We start from the raw sequence: 23,040 nt of genomic DNA on the forward strand, positions 1-23,040 counted from the left end.
AAGAGTCACAGCATATTGCTTCTTTATTTCACTCAGGAATCGCCATAATTGTTTTGCTATTTTGGGACATTTTATTTACCAACGTTTATTAGAGTTTATTGGACACTGTTTACTCTGATTATTGATTGCACACCCCACCCATTTAGTGTTTTTTTGTGTTTTCATGTCAGGCCCTCCAGTTTTAAATTACTTTTTTCTTATAGTAATCTCATTTTGTGCAGGGACAATTCTAAACACATGCCACTTCACAGGCATAATATAGACATCCAGCAGGTATGATATTTAAAGGAATTTTTCATTTTTTTTCCACTTTAAGCATCATTAAAATCACTACTCCAGAAAAAACAACCGCTTTTTAAAACTTTTTTTTACATTGATACATGTTCCCTGGGACAAGCCCTGGGTCCCTAACCCCGTTTTCCGACAATAACTTGCATATTCGGCTTTAAAATGAGCACTTTTGAATTCAAACGTTCGAGTCCCATTGATGTCAATGGGGTTCTAAATGTTCGGTCCGTTTGAAGGTTCTGGTGCGAACTGAACGGGGGGTGTTCGGCTCATCCCTACTCCTCAGAGACTTCATCACATTGGCAGCGTATGCATCATATGGTTGATGATTATCTAGGGGCAAAAAACAAAAAGGAGAGCTTTCCAATTGATGATCCACTGGGTTAATGGGTCATAAGAATAGACCACTGGCCAGAACTTACCCAGTATGCAATTGAGCGGCTGGGCTGCCCTGCATCCTGTGTGCTGGAGTTTTTATAACTAATAGTATGAGTCTGTCCACAGACTCCATGGACTGTCTGATATTTATCAAAATAAATCAGTCCTGGTTTACCCCTAATGAAAATGTTGCCAATTAAAGTGTTTTTGGAATGTGGAATCTCTGCATGACCTCTAGGCTGAATAGCGTTGTGTGTGTTGACTTCATGTGGAATAATTTGTAGGTTTCATGGGCACCATTCACACCCAAAGACCAATTTTTCCACACAATTCCAATTTTGACAGCAAGGCCAAATTCTTACCTTTCATCAAGAGTACACCCAAAAGACCAATTTTTCAAGAACTGTTACTTCTATCCAAAGCCTGCGAAAAACACAAGGATTTATCCCAAAAATCTCTAATCTTGTCCAAGTGCACTAAATCAGTGATTCTCAACACAGTCTCACAGCCCCCCCCCCAAACAGGCCATGTTTGCAGATTTTTTTTTTATCTTGCATAGGTGCTTTAAATAAGAGTCAATTGCTTGGTATTTTGGAAAGCTATTTTATCTAAGATAAATTCCCAAAACATGGCCTGTTGGGGGTACTTGAGGACAGGGTTGAGAACCACTGCACTAAATTGTGGCCTCATACAGACTGGCTACCCAAGCCATTGTTTATAAAAGAAAGAAAAACTGGTAAATGCTTTTTGTGGCAATGTAATTATTGCTGCAGCATGTTCTATACACGGTACCGATGTGCAAATATAGGCAGACTAAAAAAGGGACCCCCCCCCCCCATACACTATATTTAAATGAATAATTTCAAATTTTGATGGTTTCACTTTAAGAATCAGTAAATCACTGCTCGGTTAAATTTTTAATTTTTTACAAAACTGTTTTCATTGATGCATGTCCTTCAGAGTAGTACCCAGACTCCCATAACCACAAAAAAAAAAAAAGAAAAAATGAATTAGAGATAGTGAAGATTATCAATCCGGGTTTGTTTTTTATGGCAAAATAAATAAGCTTCAGCTAATGAGGAGGAACAGGTGATGGATACACTGCCACATGTATCTGTGGGGCTTAATCCCCCCTCTAATCTTACATCCACCAGCAGGGGTAACACCATCCATCCTGTGTCCAATCCTCCCTGACAGGGAACCTCCCACAAACCCCCCAAAAGCAACAAAACTCCCAACAATCAGTATGGAGCCATAGAGAAAGGGGGGGGGGGTTCTTCTGCCAACACTATCCAATATTATAATCAAGGAATATCTCCCCGGATATGGGATCAATACCCCGCTGGCCAGAGATTCCCACCCCCCAATACTGGGTACCATCAGGGTAACAATATTGGACCCCCGAATTTCACTGTCCCCACACAAAATCGGATTTATCCCTTGTCCGATTTTGGGGCCCCTGGGGGATACACTACTGATAAACGGTGGCTTTGGATACGACAATCCGAATCCATATCCCCCACCTCAATATTTAGGTGGCCGCTTTTCAAGTTTTAGCCAACGAAGACCTGACCACCCTGGTGGTTTCCCTGGGAACCCACTCAATTCTAATTGGGGTTGTTCCAGGGCCCAGCCCAACTGGGGAGGTCCTATAGGACAAAGAGGGACCAGGGGGTGGGGAGAGGGACCGGGGGGGTGGGGAGAGGGACCGGGGGGGTGGGGAGAGGGACCCGGGGGGGTGGGGAGAGGGACCGGGGGGGGTGGGGACCAGGGGGGGGGGAGAGGGACCAGGGGGGGGGGGACCAGTCGACCAAAAAGAAAGCGGCTTTAGGGATTGGCATTTTCAATCTCAGTCAGCAGGTTTTGACTGATCCAGAGAAAAAACTCCTGGACAAAGGCTTAAAGTTTGCCCCACCCCGTAGTCTAAGTAAGTTTCAGACTTACATGGACGTTCACAAGTACACTAGGCGACTCAACATCAAAAGATACTTCCTATCCAATCCTGTTAGGGACAACTCCACACCCAACACGGAATTTAAACATTCCGGATTAGCCAATGCTTCACTGTTTAATCCACCTGGGTCATTGGCCCCCAGCATTAGGGTGTTCCGTGATGTTGTCCTTCAGGATTTAGAACATATTAAAGTTAAAAAGATGAATATGCACCAGGGCCTCACGAAGGGTTTGGAGTCGCCATGCTCCAACAAATCTTTGGTGAGAGGACCAGCTGATAAAGGGGGTGGCATCGTCATCCTGGATAGGTGCGACTACCTCAAAGAGATGCATCACATCATGGATGACAATGCCTCCTACACACCCCTCAATAGAGACCCCGTTGTGAAATACAAAAAGGGAGCTGGAGGCTATAGTAGATTGTGGTGTCGATCAAGGTACTAAATAACAAAGAAAGATTTTTCTTAATACAGAGTGCTCCCCGCACTCCGGTAATTTATTACTTACCAAAAATTCATAAGAACCAGACTTGCCCCCCGGAACGCCCTATAGTTAGTGGCATTGACTCCATCACATCCCAGGTGGGCAAGTATATTGATTTTTTTCTTCAGCCCCTCATCCAGATGATTCCTTCTTACATCAAAAACACTAAACAAGTTATCAATATGTTGGCCGACATCACCCCCAAACCAGGTCTGTGGATGGTGACTGCCGACGTTACTTCGCTTTACACCATCATCCCACACCAATTAGGATTGGAAGCACTGTCCCTTTATCTAGTAAGGAATTCAGGACTGGCCCAGATCCAAATTGATTATATCATGGAACTGTTACAATATGCAGCCAGTCACAATTATTTATTTTTTGATAACCAATTTTACAGACAGGACAGGGGGGTCGCAATGGGGGCCAAGTATGCCCCCAGCCTGGCCAAGTGGGAGGAGGACATCGTTGATGCCTGCCGGAGACCTGAAATAGTGCTCTGGGCTAGGTACATCGATGACGTCCTCCTCCTTTGGGTTGGCAGCGAACCCGACCTGAGAGATTTTATGTTGGGGTTAAATAACAACACTAGAGGTATCGCGTTTGGGTTTGAGGCTAGCAGGAAAGAGATCAACTTTTTAGACCCCAAAATTCTCATTAAAGATAAGTTTGTAACCACCACTTTCTTTAAATCCACTGATAGAAATTCCTATATTCCATTAGACAGTTGCCACCTCCAGGCCTGGTTGAAGGCGGTCCCTCAGGGACAATTCACGTGCCTTAGATGCAATTGCACCGATGTTGAATCCTTTGAGAGCCAAGCCTTGACACTTTCTAGTCGGTTTATCGAGAAGGGCTTTGAGAGCGCCCCCATGTTTGAACTGATCGATAAAACCAAAGCCATAGAAAGAGAACAACTTTTGAGTAATCAGATCAAGGCAGATAGGGGAAATAGGATTTCTATACCTTTTATCCCCACCTTTTCTGTCCAATATCACAAAATCAAAAAAACTGATACAAAAGCACTGGCATATCCTGACTACAGATAATGTTCTGGCTTCCATCCTGCCAGAGAGACCAAGCATTGTCTTCAAGGGGGCTTCCACATTGGGTAGTCAAAATAGCCCCCAGTGTTCAAGACCCCCCTAGGGGATCCAGATCTTTTCTAGATAATCTGACTGGCTAATTCAAATGCAGAAAATGTCAAATTTGCTTGTTGAACAGTTGTTAAGACAGAAAAATATGCTCTTTTCAGTCTACCAAGACAGGTCGTACATACGAAGTCAAGCCCTTCATCACTTGCTCGACCAAGGGAGTAGTCCATCTCATTCAGTGCCCTTGCGGCCTTCAATATGTTGGGAGGACCAAAAGGGCACTGAAGGTTAGACTGAACGAGCATGTCGCCAGAATCAGGAAGGGTTTTGACAAACATTTGGTGGCCCGACACTATGATTTAGTACATAACAGGGATCCCTCTGAAACCCTTTTTTGGGAATAGACAAATACCAACCTCACTGGAGGGGCAGTTCGTTGGTTCGCAAGATTTCCAGGCAAGAGATGGCCTGGATCTAATCGCCTAAAAACATACACGCCACACGGGTTGAATATTGATACCGACATCAATGCCTTTATCAATAATTCCTGAGTGGACGCAATCCAGCATATGAAATTTTACCAACTAATATTGGGAATCTAAGGTTATCATAAATACCGGGCTATCCTTTTTATTTTTTATTTTTTTTTGGTTGAAGGCATTTGGTTATCTATTATGCCTCCTTTTCTTTAGCTGTTTTAATTGTTAATAGTTAATGTGCCAATTTAACCTTCATACATATATGAATTAATTTGGTATCCAACCCAAGTGCATATATGTTTTATTACTGTGTTTTGTTAACATGGTCCATTTCCACACTGTCGGAATATATTTTTATGTATTCTGGCTGTGTGGGACATTTTTTTGCGATCCGCATTTGGCAGTATCATGTTACCTCAACCTTCGGTTCAGGGGGGTCTGAGACCGGGGTTACAATGCCTGGGTGTCTCTACCAGGGCTGTACCTTGTGCTGTCCTTGTGGTCTGTGCAAGTATTTTAATGTTTTAAATTACTAAATTTTTTACTTTTTTTTCCCCTTACTACAAAGGGTTAACTGACTGGCTGCTGCGGGCTTGCTTTGAGGTATTGTCCGTTTACAGCATTGCGCAGTACGACACGCCCACCCGGTCGATACCGACGGGTGATTGGCGATCTGAAGCGAGGCTTGGTTCCCTCTGCTCATGTTCTGCGCGTGCGCATCAGCACAATGGGCAGTCCAAAAAGTGAGGCTGGGCCTCTGTGATGGCTTTGATTCGTCCCGCCATCGAGGCTCGGCTTTCCCTCAGTGATGCCAGCCTAATGGATAACTTCATAGTGAGGCTTGGCCCTTGGGACGATGTGTGGGTTCTGATTCGTCCCCACTTAGAGGCTTGGTTGCACTGTGGTGACGCCGTGTGCGCGTGCATGACGGCAATAACGCTGATGCCGTTTTTTTCTTTTTGCTAAGTTTAGGGGGTGATGCAGTGGCCGCCCGTGCCCTTTAATAAAGTGAAATATCACGAAACTACTCAGGGCGGATCGAGCGGCACACTTGGCATCACTGCTTGACTCCTACCAAACGGGTTTACCTGCATGCGACTGGCCGGTGCTGCAGGTTTAAGGCTGTTTTATCTTCTGCAAATTGTGAGTTTTTAACCCATATGAATTTGTATTCAATAAATTTTAAAACCTTTTTACACCATCGAGGCATCCTTGTCTCTTTCCATACATGCGATTATCATCTTTGGAGCCACCGATTAGGAGACGATCCATACTAGGCTGTCCACTTTTCCATTTGAGCCCAGCGGTCTGCTATATATTACAGGCTTTGTGTGGTCCCCTGTAATTAAGGGACCAATTTGTTCTGGTAAGCAGATTCGTATGCTTTTTGGTGGAGGGCACTATTGGAATATCACCTATCAACACATGTCACAATGTTTTGTCTAAGTTCACAATAAGTAGGATCCTTTCATTCAGATCGATGAGGATTTGGAGTTCCCCCTTCCTTTCCTTTGAGGACTTCAGAATGTTTGGACACTTCTTCTTTATTTTTTGTGTTTTGTTTTTTTGTCATTTTTTTGCTAGCCCTCTCCGTCAGGAGAATCATGGGCCATTGCCACTTATGAGGACACATATATTCACCGTTTGTGTATCGGTTCATTAGTGTTTTCTTTGTTTATTAAGTTAATAGCGCATTTTTTTCTTTTTTTCCCCATAACCACTGTATGCCCAATTACTCGGATATAAGCCTTCAAAAAGGCCACTTTTGAACTTTCACGTTCCGGTCCCATCAACTTTAATAGGGTTCGTTATTCTGTTCCGAACTTTTACGATTTGTTCTAAATTTCAGCCGTGTACCAAACAGGGGGTCATTTGTCCCAACTCTAAATGCAACATTCTTTAAGTTAAGGTGTATAGTGACACGGGACAACACCAAGTTATTTTATTACTGCACACAGTGACACTGCTCCTGCACATTACCAAGTCATGAAACTGTGCTAATGTTTGATTTGCGCATTACCACAGCCCCCGGCTGGTCCCAGGCATTGATGAGCACATGGACAAATAAAAGAGGCCATCCACAGAGGGGTTGAGAAGTGTAGGAAATCAGGGCATTGAGGGAGGAAAACTAAACAGGTTCTTGCTGCAAGGAAACTGAATTTCCAAGCAGAAGTTAAGTGAGACATGCTTGATATTTTTTTTCAAAAAAGTTTTGAAGGGCCACAAGTTGATGAAGACTGTTCTTGTGCAAGGACAGAATGTGGAAAGAGAAAAAATGTGTTAGGCGCTGGCAGTGTGTTTTATGCTGGATTGTTTAGTGGTAGCCATAAGAGTTGCTGAGATGAGTTAGTATTGTGAGGTTGTCGATGCAATGGTGTCTGAGGAAGATAAGGACAGTGTTTTGGGAAGGTGGCTGAGAAGAGGAGAAAATGTGGAGGGTGATTGGGTGCATGAATAGAAATAGGATGCGTGCATGAATAGAAATAGGATGCCTGGTAAGGATGGGTTGACAGTTTAGTTCTTCTGTAAGGTGTTGGAGGTGATGACAGGTGGTCTATGTGTGTTTGCATTGGGTGAAATGCTTGTGGGCGGGGGGTATTACTCATCCATAAAAAGAGTAACAAGTAGGACATCAGGAATTGGTGCCAGTTAGGCTGTTGAATATGGACACATTGGTGACGGACCATTTCAAGCTTGTAGTCAGTAGCATGATAGCGAAACGGCAGGTGTGTGTAGTTCCAATCTTCCCGATTTCTGACAATATGTTATTTCTGGGAAAGTCATGTATTAGGAGTGAGAGTATGAACAGTTTGGATCATGATACACATTGTGTTTTGAATACAGTTTCTCTAGCAGTCTGTCATTGTGTACATGTGGCAGGTGAGACAGCAGATCTGCACCACCAGGGCTCTCATCCTGTATGCAGGCAGAAAAGAGGAAGAGTTAAGTAAAATGCATGCATGAAGTCAGAGCTAGGGGCAAGGTGGGACCCCATACTGTTACTGAGAGTGAGGTAGCGGTGATACGCTGGACAGTTTGAGAGGGCATTGGCTCTGTATGACCCTCATAAATTCACAAGTAACCATGGTGGAGCTTAATACATCAACACAGCTTACTAGAATTTATTCATGTTTTGTCATCTGTCTGGGTCATGAGAGTGGCTCAAAGAGTATCCAATGTGTATGGCTGTGACCCTGTAAAAAGTGCCTAGCATAGCCTAGAAGAACCTACCCCCGGATGTAGGCCTCTCATTTGCTTGGTGTTCAATGGAGGAGGGAAACATGGAGGGTGAGATGACCACCCTACCCATACATGCGGGCAAGATCTTAAGAGGTCCCATGCATGGGTTGTCCCACAATGCTACCTTTTGCCCTTGGGGCTGTGGAGGGACTGGAGGAGGGAAGTAAAAAGAAACTGAAGGCTTGGATTGAAGGGGAGGTTTCCACAAATATTATCAATTTTATTAATTGAAAAGGAGTGTCTGGTGATTTGAAGGAGCATGAAGATGAAAAGGGGTAACTGCCAAAAAGATATTTCCTGACTGGCCTGTATGAATTGTCTTTATACCATGCAATTCTTAAAAAGCCAGGACTTGGTTAGATTAGAGGAGTGTCCAAGGGAAGGCTGTAGTGGGGTGGACATTTGTCTTCTCTTCTTGGATGTGGTTTCACCAACGTTGTCTTAAGAAGACTGAGGATTGTGGAGAGGTGTTGGGAATAAGGGAGCAGTGATGCTGGAAATGAGTATGATGAAGTAGTGCTAGGAAAGGCTGGATCTTCTGTTATTTTTAAAGGGTAACTCTACTTTCAGAGCAAAAGTCATATTGTTATTACAAATACCTTTCCGTTTCCATCTGCAGCTCTGTAATTTTCTGTAAAATGCTATATTGGCAACCTGGAGGTATTCTGTACACAGAATGAACAAAACACCCTCCAGAAAATTTCCTGCTTTTGTGATTGGCTTACTCATTTCCCAGAAGTCTACACTAAGATACAAGTCAGATATCAGGCATCGCCTGCAACACAAAATTTAATTTTTGATGAGATCCTGCCAATAGGAAAACACGTCTAAAGAAATGCAGACCCGGCAATTTTCTTTATTAAAGCTCTGCAGGTGCAGCAGCCGATTCATAATTATGAAACCACTCCCATAAGATTAACTTTCCACATGGACACTGATGGTCATGTGTACTGGGCTCATGAATAGCTGTTTGTTTACATTCAGCCATTACATTTTGTCATTAGCTTTTCTGTTTTAAAACAAGGGATCCAGTAGCTCTGATTCCTTCCTCCCCCTCCTTCCTTCACTTCATACAATACACAATTGTTAACTGAGGCCATATTAACTCATTGATCAGACAGACGTTTCCATTACCCAATCCACAATTTACATCTAGAAACCCTAAATAAACTGTCACCCACGCAAGCTAAGCAATCCAGTAACCAGATACTGTAAATAGCCGAGGCCAATACACTTTCCTGGAGACAGGTTAGCAGTTATGAAATATGCTAAGGTTTCAGAGATATAACACAATAGCACAGCCCATCTAGTTCAACCAAGAATAAAAAATGTTTAATAAAAAAAAAAAAAAAAAAGTGCACACACACACACATACATACTTTCAGTATGGGCACTACACTAAAGTTTGTGGGGAATGGGAGAGTTACCTTGTTCAAATTTTGGGACTTCTGTCATTCCAGAAATGTCCACTGGGTCAGTCTGTGGTCCAGGGATGCAATGTCATCCCTGGCCAGCAGTTGGCTCCAGAGGGGTTCTGGTAAAGTAAGTTTCTCCATCAGCCAGAGGAGTTTTTACCTTGCAGGGCGTGCTGGAGAGGAGTATATCTGTGACAGGTGTCATGTGTTCTAAAAATCTTCAGGGTGCGCACATCCATGGACCCCGCCGGCGTGGCCTACCTGGCCATGATTGCAGACTACTTGGGACCTCACCCGGAGGTACCAGGGGACCCCAGCGACTTGCTGGGTTCCCGATTTCACTGAAAGGATCCCAGGCTGGGTGCCGTTCGATTGGGGAGTCGGTTTGAGGGGGACCCGGAGGCAGGCCGTCCAACAGAGCCTGAACAAAACAATTGGGGATCTGGTGCCAGAGTACTGACAGGTATGTTTGCTGTTATCTGGTGACCGATGCAGAAATCTACTGGGGAGGATTCGCTCCATCTATCTAGCTCAGTTACTGTAATTGGCCTGTGGCAGGGGCCTGTGAGAGTGGCCTGTTCCTCCCAGAAATCCTAAGTGGCGTCTCGGCTGCCAGGCCTGTAAAGAGAGGTCTGTCCGGAGGCACTTTACCCACTCAGTTGGAGTGGCAACGAGTTACAAATTGTTACTACGCAGAGCAGTACTGACTGCTCTATTTAATATCCAGGCCTGATACTGCAAGGTTCTTCCTTTCTCTCTATTCATCAACTTTGTCCTTCCCAATTGATGTTGGCCTGGAAAATAAAGCATTGGAAAAAACCTTTATTCACTGTCTGGACCTTCGCTCACTGTTTGTCTCTACAATTGCACCCCTAGACAACGCCAGGGTAACTTAATAGGCTGATCCCAAATCAAACAGCGGCTCCTTCGGGGGTAGCGCTACATACACACACACTAACGATATAGATATATATTACATATAATACATATATATATATACACACACACGATTGGGGTTATTAGACTCCAGCGATAGATGCGTTTTCCAGCGAGTACGCCTATCCAGAACTGAGTTTTTAAGGGCCTGGTAGCCCAATTTTATTTTAAAGTTTACAAACAGCAGCCCTCGCAGGGGGAGGGTTCCACCATTTCTGTATCTTGTCAATTCAACAGTTTAGCCTCCTGGCTATTAAACTTTAAGTGAGCATCTTGCTGCGCAATTTCTGTCCCTCAGAACAGTTTCCTGGAGTCAAGCTCAAACCTCGCTTTCTCCAGCCCTTAATGACATCTGCCTCCTGCAAAGATGCATCTACTCTGACTTCTCTCAGAGAGATTTGGCAGTCACCTGACTCCCAGCACAGACCTCCTGTCTGTGGGGTGGGGCCCTAAGCCATGTCAGATCAGAACTAAATAGCTGGACACACAGCTGTCCAATTAGTGTGTCTTTTTCTCCAGAATTTGGCATAAACCAGTAAGACATAGGGTCCCACCCTCAGAATATTTATATATATATATATATATATATATATATATATATATATATATATATATAAATAATATTCTGAGGGTGGGACCCTATGCTGTGTGAGAAATTACTGGATAGATATAGATATAACACACACACACACACACACACACACAAATCTCACAAAAGTGAGTGCACCCAACGTTTTTCGTAAATATTTTATTATATATCTTTTCATGTGACAACACTGACGAAATTACACTTTGCTACAATGTAAAGTAGTGAGTGTGCAGCCTGTGTAACAGTGTAAATTTGCGGTCTCCTCAAAACAACTCAACACAGCCATTAATGTCTAAACCGCTGGCAACATAAGCGAATAAACCTGTAAGTGGAAATGTCCAAATTGGGCCCAAAGTGTCATTATTTCCCAGCACTGCCTTAAACATCTTGGTCATGGAGTTCACTAGTTTCCCCTGGAATCCTCTTCCACTCCTCCATGACAACATCACAGAGCTGGGGGATGCCCCACAGATGCTCAATATGTTTTAAGTCTGGAGACATGCTTGGCCAAGTCCATCACCTTTACCCTCAGCTTTTTAGAAAGGCAGTGGTAGTCTTAGAGGTGTGTTTGGGGTCATTATCAAGACGGAATACTGTCCGGCCCAGTCTCTGAAAGGAGGGGGGATCATGCTCTGCTTCAGTATGTAAAAGTACATGTTGCTATTCATGGTTAATTTAAACTGTAGCTCCCCAGGGCCGGCATCACTCATGCAGCCCCCGGAACATGACACTACCATGCTTGACTGTAGGCAAGACACACTTGTCTTTGTACTCCTCACCTGGTAGCAACCACACTGGCTGGACACCATCTGAACCGAATAAGTTTATCCAGGTCTCATCAGACCACAGGACATGGTTCCAGTAATCCATGTCCTTAGTCTGCTTGTCTTCAGCAAACTGTTTGCAGGCTTTCTTGTGCATCAGCTTTAGAAGAAAAATTCCTTCTGAGATGACAGCCATGCAGACCAATTTAATGCAGCATATGGTCTTAGTGACAGGCTGACCCCACCCCTTCAACCTCTGAAGCATGAGTAAATGCAATAACACCAACAATTAACACACCTATTCCCAGTTCACACCGATGACCTTGTAACACTAACAAGTCACATGGCACCTGGGAGGGTAAATGGCTAATTGGGCCCAATTTGGACATGTTCACTTAGGGGTGTACTCACTTTTGTTGCCAGCTGTTAGACATAAATGGCTTTGTGTTGGGTTATTTTGAAAGGATAGCAAATTGACACTGTTCTACAAGGTGTACACTCACTACTTTACATTGTAGCAAAGTGTAATTTCTTCAGTGTTGTCACATGAAAAGATAAAATATTTACAAAAATGTGAGGGGTGTACTCACTTGTGATATACTGCATGTATTACCTTTTCTAAATAGCATTTCCTTGATCTGTATGCTGGGTGTAGGTCTATATATTTGTACTTAATCTTTAGGAATATGCACCATTTTTGGAAATGTGACATCCTATTCACTTGCCTGATCAAACCAACAACAATGGGGAGTGTATTATCTAATATATGATCACGTGTCATAGAAAACAGTAGGCTAGGGTATTTAAAAGGCTCCACCATATCAGACATGTCAAACATAAAAAGGTCAACACATTTTAGCTGAATTACTAAAGTAGTTGAATTCCCAATATAGTGATGTTTAACCTGCAAATCAATAATAAAGGAATTCGCTTTTCTCCGGGTTGGATAAGTAAAGTGAAAATTCTGAAAAATGTATTGTGTCAAAAATCTTTTAAGCCCAGTTATGTCTGTGGACAGGGCCAATCCGCCCTATAGGCTCACTACGCAAGCCGCTTAGGGCCCCCAAATTATTAGAGGCCCTGCCTAGTGAGAAGTCATTTTTGGCCCCTCACCCCGCTGGCTGCATGGGGAGAAGAGATAAGAAGTCAGCACCCCCCGCTTTAATGTAAGATGACATTTCCAAACAGAACACCCCCACTTCTCAACTTTAATGTGACATGTCACTGTCGGCAGCGCCCCCTCTTCTCAACTTTAATGTGATATGTAATTTTGCTTAGGGCCCCAGGGAGGTCAGGATCGGCACTGTCTGTGGAACACATTTCTTCATTCCATAAAAATGACCCCTTTGGCAATTACATTTATAGTAATAGCAAATTTACCCCAGAGAAATTGACAATAAGACATTGCCTGGGGTAATATGGAAGGACATGGAGCCTTTAATTGACTAAAGTTGTGCTGAGGCCTCATTTAGTTTCAATACATAACACACAGAAAATATACTTTGCTACATGAAAAGGTGCCACTTTATTTGCCCCCCCCCCCCCCCAACTTAATCTTTCTGGAACTCTTATGATGTACTTTTAAAAGTAAAATCTTAGCCTAAGAGTTCAAGAAATAAATATTGGGGCTGCTATTACTACCATTCTGAAAATGCTGGCTTAGTTTAATACTTTGAGTCATGTACCTAGATCATACGTAAGGGAAATGTGCCACAGTTGCCCAGCTTTATACTTTTTCCAGATCAGGAACTCTAAACATTAAAGCCAAAGCATCATTCTGAGAACCTAGAATTCTCAGCGAGATCAGCAATGGTGGCCTAAATCATTGCCTCCCAGACCCCATAGTAAGAAAGATACACCCAATCCCCCAAAAATCCCAGCTTAATATACCTACAGTATCACTGCAAATAATATTTGTTGCCATTCCTGATCCATTCATTTTCCATTTGTTTACTTGACTTTGTTTTTTCCTACTTTGTACTGTGCAGCTTTTTCTTCTATTGTAGAATTACATTCTGCAGCCTATTTATAAACCAGTGAATGTGACATTCTGAAGGAGAATCGATCGCCAATATAAACCACATGAATCAGCAAGATAAACTTACAGTGAATGTTGGAAGAACTGCTTCATAAATATGCCTCATTTCACTGGGAGTTTGCTGAGGGTGTTTCCCAAATGCTAAGAAATCATATCTTTAAAGCCAAATCTATCTTTAGTGTGGATTATGTAATATTTACAGTTTGCAGTCCCTAATCTTATTTAAAACTATGAATTATTTTCAGAGCAGGCTCATGTCAATTTTGGAATTAGGTGTAGCTTTATTCACAGAGCTCTATGAATAGAGACACTACAAGTCCCATCAAAGCAGAGGGACTCAGTTTCTAATGGAGGACAGGTGTGGTCTCGTCTTTGCACTTATAATTCACTGATACTTCCACCAGCTCTGAAAATTAAGGACCTGTACCTCAATATGACCTCAAGACTAGAATATAATGCACCTGGGATGAAACTGATTGTGGGTGCAATGTTTAAAGCAAAAAAAAAAAAAAAAAAACTTATTTGCAGAAGGTTGCATTATTAAAAAAATATGGAATCTGCCGTAGAAAAATCATCCAAGCGCTGCTGGTTGATTTCCCCCTCAGTCTAAAAAGAGTCAGTAGCAGGGATTTTGGGGGAATAGACAGGAATGAGCAGAGGTGGTGAAGGGGAATATATTAGAGTGAGCAGAGGTGGTTATGATCAGGTCATGTCTATGCAACCATCTCAGTACTATCCAAATGTATCACCAATCCACCTTTGATATGTGGACTGCAAAGTTAGACACAAGAGGCCTTTCCCATAGGAGCCGATTTCTGAGGCCAGCATTTAACCAAACGATTGCATTAATGAGAGTTTTGGCTCTTTGCACAGATATTCAAGTTGCAAAATGTTTCTAAAACGCCTTGTGAGATTTTTAAAATAGAAAGTAATCATTTTTTAATGACTTGTAATTGTCCCTTACCATCATAAGCACATGACAATGTGCATGTTTCAATGAGAATAGAAGCAGTTGTAAAGCATAAAGCTCTGTGGGCAACATTGATTTTTCCTCCACGATTGCAAGGCAAATACCTCCATCTTCTACCTATTCTGTGGTGTTGATAGGTGGCCCTGAGAAATCAGAATGTAACCCCAAGCATTTTCAATGCCTGTGTGAAAGACCCTTTAATGCCCATCTATATCTCCAAGTAGGATAGTTTTTTTTTTTTTTTTTCACATGCTGTGTACACACACAGCAGGACACATAAAAAAATAAAAAAAATAGTATACCAATAAAGTGCATTGTATTGTGCAAAAAAAAAAAACATATTTTACACAATAAAGAGGTATTTCTTTGCAACCAATTGTTAAGCAAAGTTATGTTGTGACATTTAAACAAAGGAAACCGTTAAATTGCTGTAGCAATGCATTCCAGCAATGTGTTGTAGCAATGCATTCCTGTGCACATACACAACACATAAGCTTATACACACGATGTGTGTCCTGCATGTGTATAAGCGTGCCTTTTCCAGGTTGTATTATGTGCAGATTTCTAGATGCACAGTCCCTATGTCTTCTTTAGTCTAAATTATATATCATTTCTATACGAATATCTTTTCTCTTGCAGATAGTAGAAAATCTTGATTATTTAAATTAAAACTCATTTGAACTGCCTCTTAGAAATGTCCCTCTCTTACTGATCATCTCCTACAAACACTCCCAGCACTTTCTCAGACTGACATCAACTGCCCATCCCTCTCCCCCAGGAAGTTATAGATCAAACCCCGCCCCCTATCAGGTGTTTCCAATCAGCACAGGACTTGGAGCTCGTTCACACCAACCAGCTGCACTAATCATGCACCTGTTGGTATATGCTGGGAGACATGGGGGGTTGATTTACTAAAACTGAAGAATGCAAAATCAGATTCAGCTCTGCATAAAACCAAAAGGCTTCCAGTTTTTGTCAAAGCCTAATTAGACAAGCTGAAGTTAGAAATTGGCTGCCATGCACAGCTGCACCAGATTTAGCATGCTCCTGTTTATAGTTTATCAATGGTGCCAATGCACCAATTCAAAATGTCAAGAGTGAGATTTTAATACAATTATAATGCTTTGGTTTATATTTGCAACCCATTGAGCTAGGAAAAAGTATTGTTGGCAGTCCATGTTTTTAGGCTGGATTCACACCTATGAATTTTTAGTGCTTTTTTTATTTTTTTTAGATTTGCACTACAGAACGTGTTCCATAGGAAATCATGGTTAATGGACTGTAGTGCAAATCTGCAAAAAGCACTAAAACTGCATAGGTGTGAATCCAGCCTTAGCACACACCACAGCAATGCTATAGAGTGAACTGACACCTTAAAGTGGAGTTCCACCCAAAAGTGGAACTTCAGCTTAATCCACCCCTCACATGCCACATTTGGCATGTAATTTTTTTTGGGGGGGAGTGGGGGCTTCAGGAGAAGTGGGACATCCTGTCCCACTTCCTCCTTCCGCCGAGGGGCTGCTAAGGCGATACGTCATATCGCCTTTTGGCAGCCCCTCCCTATAGGCGATCGCCTGGGACACGTGACAGGTCCCAGGCGATCGCCTGTCCAATCAGATGGCGCATTCGCAGTGGGTGCCCGGCCGTGAAGCCTAAAGCTGTCACGGCCGGGTGCCCACACTTAGAATGAAGACGCCGGAGAGGAGCGGACCCCCGGCCGGCGTGTCGCTGGAATGTGGAGCAGGTGAGTGTATGTTTATTAAAAGCCAGCACCTACACTTTTTGAAGCTGTTGACTTTTAATAAACATTAAAAATGCCTGGAACACCCCTTTAACCACTTAAGCCCCAGTCCATTTTGTAGCTAAAGGACCAGGCCACTTTTTGCACTGCGTTGCTTTAACTGACAATTGCGCAGTTGTGCAACGTGGCTCCCAAACAAAATTGGCGCCCTTTTTTCCCCACAAATAGAGCTTTCTTTTGGTGGTATTTGATCACCTCTGCGGTTTTTATTTTTTGCACTATAAACAAAAATAGAGCGACAATTTTGAAAAAAATGCAATATTTTTTACTTTTTGCTATAATAAATATCCCCCAAAAATATATAAAAATATAATTTTTTCCTCAATTTAGGCCGATACGTATTCTTCTACATATTTTTGGTAAAAAAAATCACAATAAGCGTTTGATCGGTTTGCGCAAAAGTTATAGCGTCTTCAAAATAGGGGATAGTTTTATGGCATTTTTATTAATATTTTTTTTCTTTTTTACTAATAATGGCCGCAATCAGCGATTTTTATCGTGACTGCGACATTATGGCGGACACATCGGACACTTTTGACACATTTTTGGGACCATTGTAATTTTTTACAGCGATCAGCGATAAAAATGCACGAATTACTGTGAAAATTACACTGGCAGTGAAGGGGTTAACCACTAGGTGGCGCTGTAGGGGTTAAGTGTGCCCAAGTGTGTGATTCTTAATGTAGGGCGGCGTGGCCTGGCATGACACGTCACTGATTGCATTCCCTATGACAGGGAACAGACAATCACTCACACTAGGAAGAACGGGGAAAGGTTTGTTTACACTTACCTCTCCCCGTTCTTCAGCACAGTGGTGTAGTGAGTAGCACTTTCGCCTAGCAGCAAAAGGGTCGCTGGTTCGAATCCCGACCACGACACCATCTGCCTGGAGTTTGCATGTTCTCCCTGTGCCTGCGTGGGTTTCCTCCGGGTACTCCGGTTTCCTCCCACACTCCAAAGACATGCTGGTAGGTACATTGGATCTTGTCCAAATTGGCCCAGTATATATATGTATGACTGTGTGTCCCAGCGTGTCACGATCCTACGGGGTAAAATGACCGCACCAGCCAAACAGACACTGGCTGGAAAAAGTGCCCAGAGGCGATTCAGTTTACATAAGTAGCGCTATACAATTCATTCAGCTCTGTGACCCGGCGGTGATCGGGTCCCATGGGCATGGTCACAGAGCTCAGGACCTGGTCGCGAGCACGACCCACGCCTGGGCTCTTAAAGACAACGTACCTGTGCATACTTATGCCCAGCCGTGCCACTCTGCCGACGTATATCGTCGTGCAGCGGTCCTTAAGTGGTTAATAAACAAGGCTTTTGCCCTAAATATGCTTGAGGTTGTGCTGGAAAAAGCTGGCGACATAACCCCAATAGATATTGGGGTTTATTTACTAAAGGCAAATCCACTTTGCACTACAAGTGCACTTGCTGAAGATCTGAGGGGGGCATGCAAGGAAAATAAAAAACAGCATTTTTGCTTGTACATGATTGGATGATAAAATCAGCAGAGCTTCCCCTCAGATCTAAAGCAAGTGCACTTTTAGTGCAAAGTGGATTTGTCCTTAGTAAAATCAACCCCATTGTGTAATTGTATCTGAAGACCTAATTTATATGGGCATATGTACACTTGTGCCAAGGACCATCTTCAGCTGCCTGGGAAGTACAGGCACTCTGTGCAGTGAGCCTGTTGAAATCAATGACAGGTGCACAGACCTTCATGTGCAGGTCCAATGTACGGATGAGAACGCAGTCTGTGTCCTAATCCATGCACTGGGCCTGCTGTACCAGATGTACAATCCAAAATGTGCATGGAGGTCTGTGCAGCTGGTCACCTGTCATTGATTTCCCCAGGCTCCCTGCACAGAAACCTCTATCCAAGGTGGCTGAAGATGACCCTACACACTGGCATATAGATCAGTACAACCGTGTGAATGAGGCCTAAAACAATGAACTTCATCCTACATAGCCCAAATTTTATTTCTAATCAACGATGATTGTATCTGTATGTGGAAAAAAATACTAGTCCAAGGAGTCCAGCATTGCCTTCCTTCCAGCTGCTCCCTCACCACTATCCTGTACCTCTGCCGGGTTAGCCCCCCCCCCCCCCCCCCCTTATTAGAAATTTTGACTTTTTTTTATGCAATTTGTTAGATCTTTGTTAGATCAATCATTGTTTGCGTTAGATCTCACACAGAAGAAGCAATATTAACAGTTATTTGCTGGGGGGCCTAACCCGTCATCAGCCCCCCCTATCAAATTTTCTGGCCAAAAATCATTCAGGCTAATAGATATTCGTTAGATCCGGTGAGATCAACTGGTTTTAACGTTAGATCTCACATCGTTTCCGAGATATTCCACATAAAAAAAATGATTTTAGGTGGTACATATGCATGGACATATGGACGGGTTGGCCCCCCCTTATCAAATTTTCTGGCCGAAAATCATTCAGGCCAATAGATATTCGTTAGATCCGGTAAGATCAACTGGTTTTAACGTTAGATCTCACATCATTTCAGAGATATTCCACATACAAACACAGATTTCAATTCTCTGGCAATAACAACATTCAGATTAGTAGATAGTTGTTAGATGAAGGGATTATTGCAGTGAACCTAGCATGCACATGGCAGATATCAGTTCTAATCACAATGTACAGGTAAGTAGGGATAAAATCTTGTTGCAGTTTGATCAGTGAGATGTTTTATTTAATCTAAGATAAATACAGAACAGTTCGTTATTTTATATGAGAAGTTAGGCCCCTGTGGCAGTAGCTCATAATTAATAAATGTTGCCATTGTTTCTCTAAATTGTGGACACAACTGGAACAGGCCCAGACTGACATTCCGCTGCCAGGGGCTCTGTGGTGCTATGAACAACTAGCGCCTGTGCTGAAGTCACACCCCATAATAGGTACGACACTCCGTGTATGCTCCCAGGTCAGCATACTGAACCGATTTTCTACCCCTGATTCCCCATTGCTCCCTATCATAGGAAACCCTGGGTTTCTCCCTGGTCTGGAACTCCAGATGTTTCCAACCCTATGCCAAACAGGTAGGGTCCAGGCATCCCACTTCCTAACGGGAGGCCGATGGCCTTCCACAGAAGTGCTAATGACTGGGCCCTTCAAACTTTCCTTTTGGACAGCGCTACAATTATGACACTTCTTCAATACTTTGCCTAATCCACAGGGATTTTATCATCCCCTAATGACCTTTTGCAGCATACTGTTCCGAAGAGGGTTCCCTTCCACAGGTTCTATCCAAAACATACGCCCTCTTGAATTGTCCGGTTGAACAACCACATTTACCATTCTTGAACAAATGGGAATGGAATAATGGGCATGCATTTACATCTGCTCAGATACAACATATCCTCAGATTTTCGTTTAAATCATCGATTTGTACGACAATTCAAGAGACCAACTATAAACTGTTAACAAGGTGGTACCTCACCCCCCACCTCTTACACAAATACTACCCTGCAACGACTGACCAATGTTGGAGATGCCAGGGGATGAAGGAACACTACTCCACATATTTTGGTCATGCCCCAAATCAGGCCCAAACTGGGACAAAAAATAGGCCCTGGGCATTTTAGGCTGAGCAGCCCATTTTTTTTTAATACAAATCAGGGAAGCATGACATGTTTGTTATTTAATCAAAAGAGGGTGAGGTGGGTGCAGAGGGTGAGGTGGGTTCAGAGGGTGAGGTGGGTGCAGGGTGCGGTGGGTGTAGAGGGTGATGTGGGTGCAGGGTGCAGAGGGTGAGGTGGTTGCAGGGTGCAGAGGATGAGGTGGGTGCAGAGGGTGAGGTGAGTGCAGGGTGCAGAGAGTGAGGTGGGTGCAGAGGGTGAGGTGGCTTACGAATATCTATTAGCCTGAATAATTTTCGGCCAGAAAATTTGATAAGGGGGGGCCAACCCGTCCATATGTCCATGCATATGTACCACCTAAAATCTATTTTTTTATGTGGAATATCTCGGAAACGATGTGAGATCTAACATTATAACCACTTGATCTTACCGGATCTAACGAATATCTATTAGCCGGAATGATTTTTGGCCCAAAAAATTGATAAGGGGGGGCCAGCCCCCCCTCATTAATCACTTAATAAGTCTCTAATTATGTGAGATCTAACATTAAAACCACTTGATCTTACCGGATCTAACGAATATCTATTAGCCTGAATGATTTTTGGTCAAAAATATTGATAAGGGGGGGCCAGCCCCCCCTCATTAGTCCTTGTATACACCCAATATCTGTATTTGTATGTGGAATATCTCTGAAATGATGTGAGATCTAACGTTAAAACCAGTTGATCTTACCGGATCTAACGAATATCTATTGGCCTGAATGATTTTCAGCCAGAAAATTTGATAAGGGGGGGCCAACCCGTCCATATGTCCATGCATATGTACCACCTAAAATCATTTTTTTTATGTGGAATATCTCGGAAACGATGTGAGATCTAACGTTAAAACCACTTGATCTTACCGGATCTAACGAATATCTATTAGCCTGAATGATTTTTGGCCAGAAAATTTGATAGGGGGGGCTGATGATGGGTTAGCCCCCCCAGCAAATAACTGTTAATATTGCTTCTTCTGTGTGAGATCTAACGCAAACAATGATTGATCTAACCTGATCTAACAAAGATCTAACAAATTGCATAAAAAAATGTCAAAATTTCTAATAAGGGGGGGCTAACCCGGCAGAGGTCTATCCTGTACATGCGCAGATATATGCCACAAGTTTCTTCCAGATCTATCACATCTGTGCATGCACAGACCGCTGTGGTTCTCTGCCAGTACCCATGCACTGGGGTATCTCACACATGCTTTGGATTTGCATATGATTGTGCCCTGAAACATCATTACTATCTGCTAAGATGCACCATAAACATCCCAGGAGACAATGGGTGGCTGGACGTGTGATCCTTGCCTTGAGCATTTTGTATCTTGAAGCTCAAAAAGCAAAAGACTTCTTGTTTTCAATAGCCCTTGTTCACATCTGAGTATCATGTCACTTGAAAAAGTAAAAACTTCAATGGAAATGCCTGAAAAGTGGTATTTTTTCTAGTGTTTTGTCACACATTTTCTGTTCAAACAAAAGCTCTCTGCCCCTTTTTTAGAAGCACTCCACACCTTTAGTTTAAAAAGGTCTGACAAAAGCTGCAAAACCTTGTGATTCTGCTTTAAAAACACACACACAAAAAAAAGCTTTGGGTTGAAAGTAGCCACAAAAATAAAACAAAGGTATTTCATGTTTAACCACCTCCATACCGGGCCTATTCTGGCACAAAAATCATCATTCTTTTGCTAGAAAATTACGCATAACCCCCAAACATTATATATGTTTTTTTAGCAGACACCCTACGGAATAAAACAACGGTCATTGCAACGTTTTATCTTGCACGGTATTTGCGCAATAATTTTTCAAACACCCTTTTTTTGGAAAAAAAAATTGATTCATGAATTAAAAAAATAACAAAACAGTAAAGTTAGCCCAATTTTTTTGTATTATGTGAAAGATTATGTTACACCGAGTAAATGGATACCCAACATGTCATGCTTTAATTATGCGCACACTCATGGAATGGCGCCAGACTTTGGTACTTAAAAATCTCCATAGGCAACGCTTTAATTTATTTTTACAGGTTACCAGTTTAGATTTACAGAGGAGATCTAGTGCTAGATTTGTTGCTGGCACTCTAACGCACGCGGCGATACCTCACATATGTGCTTTAAACGGCGTTTACATATGTCGGCGGGACTTACGTGTGCGTTCGCATCTGCACGCGAGCTACCGGGGACAGGGGCGTTTTAATTTTATTTTTTAATCTTTTATTTATTTTTTTACTTATTTTTTATTTTATTTTTTACACTTTTTTTCAAAAAAAAAATATTTTTCACTTTTATTCCTATTACAAGGAATGTAAACATCCCTTGTAATAGCAAATGTGTGTGACAGGTCCTCTTTATGGAGCGATGCAGGGTCAATAAGACCCCACATCTCTCCTCCAGGCTGGAAACCATGAGATCGGTGAAAAAAAATTCACCGATCTCATGAATAGTTGCTTACAGCCACAATCGCGGCTTTGTTTACTTACGGGGACCCGGGTGTGACGTCATCACATCGCGCCCGGGTCCTCCAACGGTCATAGAGATGACTGGTGACCATCTGGTCACCAGTCATCTCTATGCTTCCTGTGAGCGCCGGACGATTCGTTCTCCGGGCCCCCGATGGCACGGTAGAGCCCGGAGAAGCACCGGATGACGGCGGGAGGGTGTCCCCTTCCGTCGCCTGTAAGAACGATCAAGCGGCGGATCGCCGCTATGATCATTCTTATGTCGTGCAGAATCGCTGGCTGAACAAGAGGATATCTGGATGATGTCTCTGGCTGCAGGCATCATTCAGATATTCACCCGCAAAGCCCAGGACGTCATTTGACCCATCTGTGGACATCAAATAACAATAGGCCAGTATTGAAGTGGTTAAAGAAAGAAAAAAAAAACTTTCCAGTTGTGTGAGGGGGGGGGGGGGGAGAGTGGTATTTGTAGGTCCCCTTTAGGTAACATGTGCATAGTAAAATGCTACATTTTACT

The sequence above is a fragment of the Rana temporaria genome, chromosome 4 (assembly GCF_905171775.1).
Source record: "Rana temporaria chromosome 4, aRanTem1.1, whole genome shotgun sequence".
Taxonomy (NCBI): Eukaryota; Metazoa; Chordata; class Amphibia; order Anura; family Ranidae; genus Rana; species Rana temporaria.